This window comes from Rhinolophus hipposideros (assembly GCF_964194185.1).
Source record: "Rhinolophus hipposideros genome assembly, chromosome: 19".
In the NCBI taxonomy this organism is placed as follows: domain Eukaryota; kingdom Metazoa; phylum Chordata; class Mammalia; order Chiroptera; family Rhinolophidae; genus Rhinolophus; species Rhinolophus hipposideros.
In genome coordinates this window covers 46,592,663-46,603,210 of record NC_138065.1, presented here as the reverse complement: position 1 = coordinate 46,603,210, position 10,548 = coordinate 46,592,663, and the positions used below count along the sequence as shown (strand labels likewise).

At 39.2% G+C, this 10,548-nt stretch overlaps 1 pseudogene across 1 annotated transcript; it reads right to left on the bottom strand.

The window, feature by feature from the left end:
- Positions 1–6,267: 6,267 nt before the first annotated feature.
- Positions 6,268–7,048, bottom strand: LOC308487813 (small ribosomal subunit protein eS4-like; annotated as a pseudogene). Its single transcript has one exon. The product of its transcript is annotated as a small ribosomal subunit protein eS4-like (transcript).
- Between the last annotated feature and the right edge of the window lie 3,500 nt (positions 7,049–10,548).

The following is a 10,548-nucleotide window of genomic DNA, read 5'->3' as shown; positions in this document are numbered from 1 at the left end:
TTTAATTTATTCAATAATACCCACAATTCTGAGTCTCTATTAGGTTCAAAGCATTTGGTTTTTAAGTCGTGATTCCCTAGAGCTGGCTCCTTAATGTCCTTCATCTTTGTTGCTTCTCCCAGGTTGATAACATGTGGGAGGATTCACCAACCCAGGCACGTCGAGGAGCCCCATCTGGGCATACCTGGTTTAGAGGGGGTGCCTGCCTTGTAAAACGGTGTGTCACTATCACATGTCGATGCCACGGAGAGAAAGAAGGAGGAATGAATAAATAGGAAATGGTAATGTAAGTAAAAAACAAAGAAAACGATTACCTAATGATGGAACTCTAGTGTGAGCTTCACAGATCACAGCTCCTCATATCGTCTAAAGGAGTGTTTTGTGCGGCTCATGGATGTAGTCCATTATTCTTAAGAGATAAATGACTCTGACGGCGTAATGATGTCACCTCCAGTGCCTTCATGATCATGTGACATTAGTTCATTGTGATACTTGTCATGCTTGGTATTTCTTTTCTTGCATACCCCTTTGCAGCTGACATGCCAAGAAGGGTATATCAAACTCCCCCTTAAATAAAACAGGAAAATCCTTCATTATAATATTTGCCATATTTCTTAGTAAGTTGTCCACAACAAATGCATGATTTTCTCCTGGAAGGTTTTTCATGATCCCCTATTTTGCCATTGTGGAATGTCTTCCTCTAAGTGATGGTGCGGGTAGCATACCCTCTTAGTCACAGCGGCCTGTACTGATCTAGGTTAGTCTGCTGCCTCTTTGAGGTTGTTTGCAGCAATGTAAGCCTTGGATTGGCATCGTTTTGCTTGTTTTTGTGCAATGCTTCTTGAATACTCTGTAACTTCAAGATGTCTTTCACTAGAGTTTTATAGACATGCCTGTACGCCTTAAGCATGCTGGTTAATAGTATGCATTGTGGAGCCATAAATCCCCAGCTTTGAAACGTAGTAGTCCCGCCATTTAATGGCTGTATGATTTGGGGCAAGTTGCCTTTTCTCTTTGTGTCTGTTTCTTCATTGGTAAAATGTTTAAAGCACTAATAGTAGACTACCACTTACTACCTGCCATGAGGTTAAAATGGCTAATGTGTTAAAGGACTGAACAATTCCTGGCACATAGTATGCACTAAGTAAATCCTAAGTAAGAAGTTCTAAGTACTATTAAGTAAGTATCAATGTTTGTGTTGCGTGCACGGATGGATACCAAGCAAAACACTTGCCAGCTCTGACATGCAGTGGGGATTGAGGCTGCGCAGTTAACCTTTCCTTATCTCCTCCTCTTGTTCCTAATTCACATCCCAATTTGTATAGAGTTTTAAAAATTACATGTAAAGGCAGTCTTGTGAGTAAGCCATACTCATGTCCGACTCTCACCAACATCAGTGGCATGGAATAGGGTCAGTGAATATGCACGTCTCCTGTCCTGACCACAGGGTAATTCTTGCACTGTCTTTTAATGTTAGCAAGCCAAGCTAAAGCCCGGAAGGAGCTCCTTGATGCAACTCCTAATAGTTGTCTCTGTCACCCTCCCACATGCTTCAGGTTTCTAATTCTAAGGGTTTAAACAAGGGTGAATAGCTTACAATACAAAAACTTTAAATACAGGAAACACAAATGCATTTATGATCATCACAAAACATGTAAACTTTGTGGTAAGTAACTGAACAATATTCATGAAATGGACTAAGTCTGCTTCTGGGAACAATAGTTCCTAATCTGGAGATGCAACAACTTTTGTTCTGTTTTGTGTCCAGCAATTCTGCCCCATATTTATTTCAGAAATTTCAAGGTACATCCAAATTAATTTAGTTTTAAGGACTTTGTAATACCTTTTGGAGTATCACAACCTAGGTATCACAAAATGAACTTTGGGACTCACTGGCCCATTTGTCACTCCCCATTCACACTTGTCACAAAACCAAAATAAATGCAACAACTGTGCTGTCATCCACAGGTTTCATTCACCTCTAGAACCAGTCACAGCTATTACACAGCAATTTGAAATGAAAAGGACATACATCTGTGTTATAAGGCAAAGACTGAGCATAGAAGTATGAATGCAGAGAAAGAGCATGCGAGTCAACATGGATACATTTTATAGTCAGAGGACTCACTGTCATTACAAGTCAGGAGAATTCTTATTTAGAGTGTAGTTGAAAGAACTCATTACTGCATAGGCTGTTAGGGACTGAGTATGTGGAGGGAGAGGGATGATTTGATGGTTGAAAAAATCAGTGGGACTAGAACTGCTGACCTGGTACTAAGACCCTTCAGTTCAAGGGATGAAGAAAAGCTTTTCTCTTTCTGCCCTCATAAATCACTACTGACCTGTTCAAGCCAGAGTCTCCAACTAGAGCAGAGCAGAGGTCAGCCTGACATAAACCCATGGACAGGAGGCCTCTGCAGATTTATGTAGGTTTGGGAAGATTCTGTTTTTCTCTTCTTTCTTTTTCTTTTTCCAAACTCCCGTTGGAATGCCCTGGGGAGTCCTGGGTATGTCCCAGGAGCCACGCAGGGAACAGCTGACCTTAATAGGAGAAAATTAAGTCCAGGTTTATTAATTAGTGATCTGAATTTACACCAGAAGTTTGCCACTGTTGTTTCTGTGTGTGTTGAACACATGTAATTGATGTATTTCTCCTGCCATCGCACAACACTAACTAAACAATAGGTCCACTTTTCTTGTTAAATTTCTAGCTAAGGTGAAGTCATTGAGAAGTTGAATGGTGCATTAGTTTCATTCATTAATGTAATAAATGCTTACTTAGTGAAACTGTGCGTGTGTGTGTGTGCACGCATGCGCTGTGTGTCTGTGAACAGAAACCATCAAAAGCTGATCCCTTAAATATCTCCCACTATGAAAGGAGCTGAAGCTTGTACATTAACAATTCTAACACAGGCCCAGATACTATAAAATTTCAATTGGACACTGAAGATGACTCATATACAGGGAGGAGAGTGCAGGCATTCTAGATGGAAGATGCTTTATATGCCAAGGCACAGAGGCAATAAAGTTCAGATGTTTATGGGAAATATGCCATTCATTCATTCATTCATTCATTCATTCATTCATTCATTCATTCATTCATTCATTCCTCACGTACCTATTGTGCAACAAACACGGTCCTAGAGCCTGGAGATCCAGCATTAAAGCAGGGAAACCTCTTTGCTTTCATGAGACTTACATTCTGAGAGGTAAGGGACAGACAGTAAACAAATCAATTAGGTAATGTCAGAGAGTGGTAAGTCCTGTGAAGAAAAGGAAGTAGAGTAACATGGAACACGAGTGGTCAGTGAAGTGTTTAGTTTGGAGAGTAGGGTCTGTGATAGGATTGTGGAAGAGAAAACTAGAAGGGTCTTTGTCTGAGACTCCCTGAAACATCTTGAATGTTAGGCCTGGTGAGCTCTTTTTTGGGCATTTCTAGAAAACACTAAGCACTTTAATTCTCAAATTAGTGAGATCTGGTGCTCACTTTCCTGACCAGTGGTCTTTTATAGGGGTACATGCGTATCCGTGCTTGACATTTAAGTGGGCGTGGTCATTCTATATTTGGGCACTGTTACATCTTGAGTCATTTCACTCTACTCAGTTTCTAAATGACAAGCTTATCTACCATGTTTCCCCGAAAATAAGACCTAGCCCAATAATCAGCTCTAATGCATCTTTTGGAGCAAAAATTAATGTAAGACCCGGTATTATATTATATTATATTATATTATATTATATTATATTATATAAGACCCAGTCTTATATTAAGTAAAGTGAGACCGGATCTTATATTAATTTTTCCTCCAAAAGACGCATTAGTGCTGATGGTCCAGCTAGGTCTTATTTTTGGGGAAACACGGTAGGAGATTTTTAAGAATTTTTCTTAGTAGCTCATGAAGTGTCTTCAGATCATATTTTCCTTTGTTATTTTTCCTGGGTCTTACTAAAATTACCTCTCACTGAAGTCTATCCACACAGAAATCCACAAGGTCCAACCATTTTTTAGTTGTTTTTGTAAAAATGACCAAGTACAATTTTAAATAAATAAATAAATGTGTTATTTCTTTACTTCTGCACCTAAGAAAGAAAAAGTCAAAATAGACTTATCTCAAATATTCCAGTGACATAATTTTTCATTCAATGCAAGAGCCGACTATTTTAGCTCACCAGGAGAATTTATAAGGAAAGTTTTAAGCAGCTGAGCAGTAGTGGAAATGCTTGTTATCTGAATCAATGATTTTTTTGGTGGGGGGACACAGTTATTAATTGAATACTATTAGCCTTGTTACAGCTCAAACACTTATACTTCTCTAAAAACACCTTACAGTTCATAAAGCTTATAGGATAGCTAGCTGGACTATGTTTTATGAGAAGAGCACAGTTTTCACAAATTAAGCTGAATGACAGCAAAGAAGCAGACGATATCGAGATCATTTGTGAACAGTGTGTTAGGAGGGGCATGCCCGAGAATGGAGGAGTGGGACTGGGTTGTGGATCATATTAAGTTTCTCATTAGAAAAAAGAGAAAAACATGAACAAAAATGGAAATAGGGTGAGAGGGGGATTGTTCCAAGTATTCACTAAGGACACACCATCCCATGAAATCAAGTCACGGGAGCAGCTTGCTAATTTTGCCAGTTTTACAGAAACATCACTTATATGAACCATAAAGTATAAGAAGGAAAAAAGTTATCATTGCTTTTTATAGAATTGTAGAGCACACTCTTTAAAAAGCAACAGACAGGGTTAATTTTTAAGGTTGCAAGTATAGATTAAGTACAGCCCCCAAATTATTGTGCTGTGTTATCCATCTTTATTTCTTTCAGTGTATGGGCTATTTTTTCAAAGCAGAGTTTATGGCGACGAGAGCTTAGGGACTTGTTGCCAGATAAGCAGTAAAGAGATAAAAAGGGAAGACAGGAATCATACATATATAATAGTGAGCATGGGCTGCCATTAACTCAATACTGTAGACTGGGTGGTTTAAACAACAGAAATTTATTTTCTCGTAGTTCTGGATGCTTGAAGTCCAAGATCAAGGTTCAAACTGATTTGATTTCTGGTGAGAGCTCTCTTCCTGGCTGCCTTCTCGTTATGTCCTCACATGGCCTTTCCTTGGTGCATGTGCAGAGAGGGAGGGAAGAAAGGAGGGAGAGAAAAACAGAGTGTGCCAGCTCTCTGGTGTCTCTTCTGGTAAGAACACTAATTCTGTTGGATCAGGGAACTACCCTTATGACTTCATTTAACCTTAATTACCCATCTCCAAATATAGCCACACTGGGGGTTAGGACTTCAATATATGAATTGTGGGGGGCACAAATAATTAGTCCATAAAATATAGAAAAGGGGATGAGGTTTCTAACTGAAGCAGAAATTAGGAAAGTGTTACTTCAACTGAACAGTCAATTGGGCTCTGAGCTTCCTGGCAGAGAAGGCAAAAAGGGAAACATAATTTAAGTCAGTGGGTAATCTCTTTGACATCTTAAGCCTTATTTTCTCTTAGTGTATGTTTCTGTTTTATTAAAGTAGTTTCAGACATTGGTCAGTAAAGGCAAGAAGGCAGGGAGGGATGCATTTTGGGGTCTAGAAAGTTTGGGGTCTAGAAAGTCTGTTGTACTTCATATCACACTCTGTAGGTATTTTTTTTTCTACGTGGAAAGCAGATTTCAAACCCTGCTTTTATCTCTTGGAATCTGGGTGGAAGATGCCAGTAAGTACAAATTCTGGACTGGAGCTGGGTTTTTTGCCCCTAGAATGAAAGATTGGGCTCTTTGAACTGTCAATGCATGTGCAGGAATTTTTATTTAAAAAAAGGAAAAGTCACAAATCCTGCAAGCAGATTGTTCCAGATCTGAGGAGGATTTGTAAACCCTTTTACTGGTTCAAGTTAATAACGTTTTTCTTTTGTTTTGTTTTTACCGAAAATGCTAAAGAAGATCACTTATGTTAATTCTTTTGTATTCAAGTAAATTTAAAATAATTTTATCCTGAAAATTTGTAATATATATGGGATAACTGGAGGTGGCTTATTGGTTACACACTATGGTTGGTATTTTTATTCTAGTTGCTTTGGGTTGGACAATATAATGTAAAGAGTGCAAAGAGTCAGAAAATCATTTTGAATGACAAATGCATAAATAATTCATATTTAGTTCTTACATCATTTGTGCCACTCTTCAATACTTTTTATATATTTTTAAATTATGCTACATTGTCTTCAGCCAAGTACGAAGAGCCTACCAAACATATAACCTAGAGATCATTTCACTCACTGCTCTGGTTGGCAGCCAGTCTCTTGTCTCTCTCTCCAGCAATGGTGAGGTGGATCCGTTTTCCCCGGGAAAGAGAAATCCATGGTTTGTTGCTTTTGCTAATAACTAAGATTTTGGACAGCCAGGTGGTAAAGCCATCGCCTTTGGCATCTTTCACGTGAACCCTGTCAATAAGAACCAGGATATCACTCCCGGATGGTGATCACACCAAGTTCTTGCCAGGTCAGCACCTCTGGTTACCATATACAGGTTACCTGTGTCAAACTTGATGAAATTGGTGATCCAATTTCCAAATCAATCCGAATATGTCATTCACCCTAATGGGGGGACCAGGGTCCCACTTGGTGCAAGCATCATGGATCACCAGATGAGGGACTCCTTTTGTGCCCAGAAAGATCCTTCTCACTTTGCACCAGTTGTCCTTGGCTTCCTCCGGTGTAAGATGACGAATAGTGAAGCGACCCTTGGTGTCACAGATGAGACAGGAGTTTTCTTCAGAATTGTCAATGCTGATGACGTCCATGAAATAAACTATCAGAGTAGGTTATATCAGATCGGAGCCTGCCATCAACCTTAATGAGCTGCTGCATACAGCTCTTTACCTCCTCTCCTGCTGTACTTAAGTCTGTTCCATAGAACGATGAAGGGGGGACCTTCTCTCAGCTTGTGGGGACCACCAGATGGACCAGGAGCCAACACACTGGTCTGTTTATTAACATCCGGTTCTTTGGAGCTGCAACACACTTCAGATTCTTCTTGGGACCACGAGCCATGGCCGTGCTAGCCACACAAAGAACATTCTTCAATCCTTTTTAGTTTGTCTAAACTTGGTTCTTAAATCTACTTTGTTTACTCAAAATGGTAGAAAGGGAAAAAAAGAATTCCTCATCACTGAGATCCTCTCCAAACTCAAGAATATCAGTGTCTGAAAGTATAACCAGAAAAATAAGTATGATGTAAATGCAAAAAGTTGATTCTTTCATTTATCCTTTTGTTCATTTATAATTTGGTGAATTTTTATGCTGTACCTTCTACATACCAGAGTATTTGTTAGGCTCTGGATAAAATGTGGTCTCTTGGAACTTCCATTCTATTAAAATGCAGTATTGTGTGACAGCTGCCATCCTCCAGATGCGCACGAGGTTACTAGAACAAATTGGGGAACACCTTTCTTAGTTACTGGAACACTTTGGAGGTTACTTTCCTTAGATGAGAAATTTTGAGTTAGTTTCTGGAGAAAGTGGCAAATGAGCTGAAAGATGAATAGAAGTGAGCCATAGAAAAAGGGTAGGGCGTTCCAGAGGTGACATTGTGTCCATGAGAACCGCTGGTTCAAAGGCAGAGAGGCACAACTGAGTGATACCTTAAAGAGTGACACATGGTACAGTGGAATAGAGAGTGAAAAGTTCTGTCAGGCAAGAGGGAAGGCTAGGATAGAACGTTGCATGCCATGCTAATTAGGCACTTTCTCCGAAAAGCTCCCTTAAAACCTTTAATGGGTTGGAACCATTGGATTCGGGTGATCAGATCTGTTTTTTGAATGACAGTGCCAGTAAGAAGGAGTGTGGCAAATGAATTGAGGGTGGGGTGCGAGAATTGTGGTCTGGGATCAAGTTAGAAACTATTGCAGTAATCTAGGCGAGAAGTGACGAGGTCCTGAATTAGACAGTTAACTATTTCCCAAAGACATAAAAACAAATCTCTTACACAATCCTGGGCCAGATGCTTTAAACAGTTATTTAGAGGAAGGCAGATAATGCCTGCTTGCAGGCAGAGCTAGTTAATTTCTTCCGTTCTCATTAAAAAAAAATCATAATCTGTCAATGCAATTTTGAAGCTATATGTTTTAGAACTCCCTAAGAAAACACAGATAAGCAGACATTAAATCACCCATGCTTACAAATAGTCTACTTCTTTCTCAGGCAACTCTATACAGATTATTCGAAACCTAACCTGTAAATTTTAATCATAACATGTTCTGTCATCTGCCAATCTATTTTAAAGTCTGTGTAGGTATGACCGTATGCCACAATGAACGAATGAGCTGGAAAGATCAAAGTTGGTTGATCTGGTTCTGTGATTTATAATTTCCAAATCAACATGAAGAGAAAATAGCAGGCATCAAACATCCATTTATGCTTGTACCAGGTCATACACTGTAATTCTATCCAAGTACAAGTTTCCATGGTAAACAGGGCAGGACTTGCCAACACTTCACAGGTTTCCAAAAAGCAGCTATGTCTCTCTTGGGAGAACTCTAACTGGAAAAGAAAATCTTCACGGATGAAATCTTCAGCAAAATAAAGTCACAGACTATATTTCTACAGCAGGCCTTTTGCCAAATGTCTCATCAACAAGCATGGTGCTGGCAGTGACCCATCCTATGGTAGAGGTGGTAGAATTCTCCCGCCAAATCTTGTTTTCATTTGCTCACAGCTTGCTAGGGGAAAAAAAAAGTCTTACTTTGAGTTGAAAATTTCCACATTTCATCCCACTCCAAAGGTGACTTAAATTTTTTTTTTTTTTGGAAAGTTGAATTAAAGTCAACTGAAATTTGTAAAGTTTAGTCATTTGGGGAGCTATGTGTACACAAAAATCTGACTGGGTAACACCAAAAAATTACATTTTCCTTGTGACTTTTGGAAGACTAAGTCCTTTTGGCTGTTTCTTTTGAAAGGACTTAACCCAGTCTGAGTTACAGGAGCAAGAAACCAACTTTTTTTTTTTTTCCAGTTTAAACAGATATTTGCCAATGAAAAACTAATAAAATAAGACTTTACATATTAAATCAACTAGTGGTTTTAAAACAATTTGAAATGTCCCCACGTATATTTGATAGGGGAAAATTAAAAATAATGAGTTTAATTCAAATAAATTCAACCAATCTAAGTGCCAGGCACTAAGTGAATGCTCAGTATTTGAGGTATACAAAGCTGTGTAAAGTGGTTCCTATCCTCAAGGAATGTATTCCTTGGTAGTGGAAGTAAGAGTGATGAAAATGGCAAGAAGGCAGAATACAGTAGTACGTGTTAGAGCAGAGGTTTAAGCAAAGTGATGTGGGACCACAGAATTAGGAGAAATTAACGTTGATCGGAGGCTAGGAATAGTTTACTCTGGGTTTTAAAGAACTGAGGGTGACAAAGACCAGTGAGTTGGGAAGGCCATCTCAGACTAGAGACTAGTGAGCACCGCCTTTGACGTTAGAAATGGGACTAGTCAGGGTGGCTTGAGTGTTGGCTATGACAAAGGAAGAGACAAAATAAAGTTAGGGAAAGTTGAAACGTTAGGCTCAGAGTTTCTCCATGGGTATGCTATTGGTATTCTCGGGGGACGCGTATCCCAGGTCCCCACCTTCTAAAATCCAGTAGTCCTCCATGTTATTTTGACCACTGAGAAGAATGCCCCCAAACTTTTTCAAACACCCCTTAGGGGAAGAGGCAGTGTCACCTATGTAGAAAATGACTGAGGGAGCCTTGGATACCAAGTTTTTGAGGGCTAGTTCTTAGTTCTGTAGGTGGTAAATGCTTCTGACCAGATCAAGTGCATGATCGGATTTAGGATTCAGGGCAGTAATTTCTGGAGATTCAATCAGAGGAGGGGAAAATTGGGAAGTAGGATAATCAATGCAGTCTACTGCAATAGTGTAGGCAAGAGTCAATGTGTACTCAAACTAAACAATTTCATCACTTTTGTGCCTGAAAACATTAATAGACTGTGTCAGTTATTCCTCTTGCCTCTGAAACTCCATAGTACTGCACTGCAGAACTCTTTGTGCTGTAGCTGCTTTCCTGTTTTTTTCTTTCCCCAAATTAATATCATATGGTAAATTCAGTATTACAAAAACAAGATTTTTAGAGGGTGATCATGACACCCTTTCTAATTGTAGAATAAACACGTGGGGGTTGGAAAGTTGTATTAAAAAAAAAGACAAACGTAATGGTGTCTCTTTCATTTTAGATAGTGTTTGGGTTCTTTCATTTCTTGACTGTTTTCTTTCTTTCTTTCTTTCTTTCTTTCTTTCTTTCTTTCTTTCTTTCTTTCTTTCTTTCTTTCTTTCTTTCTTTCTTTCTTTCTTTCTCTCTCTCTCTCTCTCTCTCTCTCTTTCTTTCTTTCTTTCCTTCTTTCCTCCCTCCCTTCCTTCCTTCCTTCCTTCCTTCCTTCCTTCCTTCCTTCCTTCCTTCCTTCCTTCCTTCCTTCCTCCTTCTCCTTCTTCTCCTTCTCCTTCTTCTTCTTAAGGTTCTGTTGACAGTAGATTGAATAACTTTGAATCCCA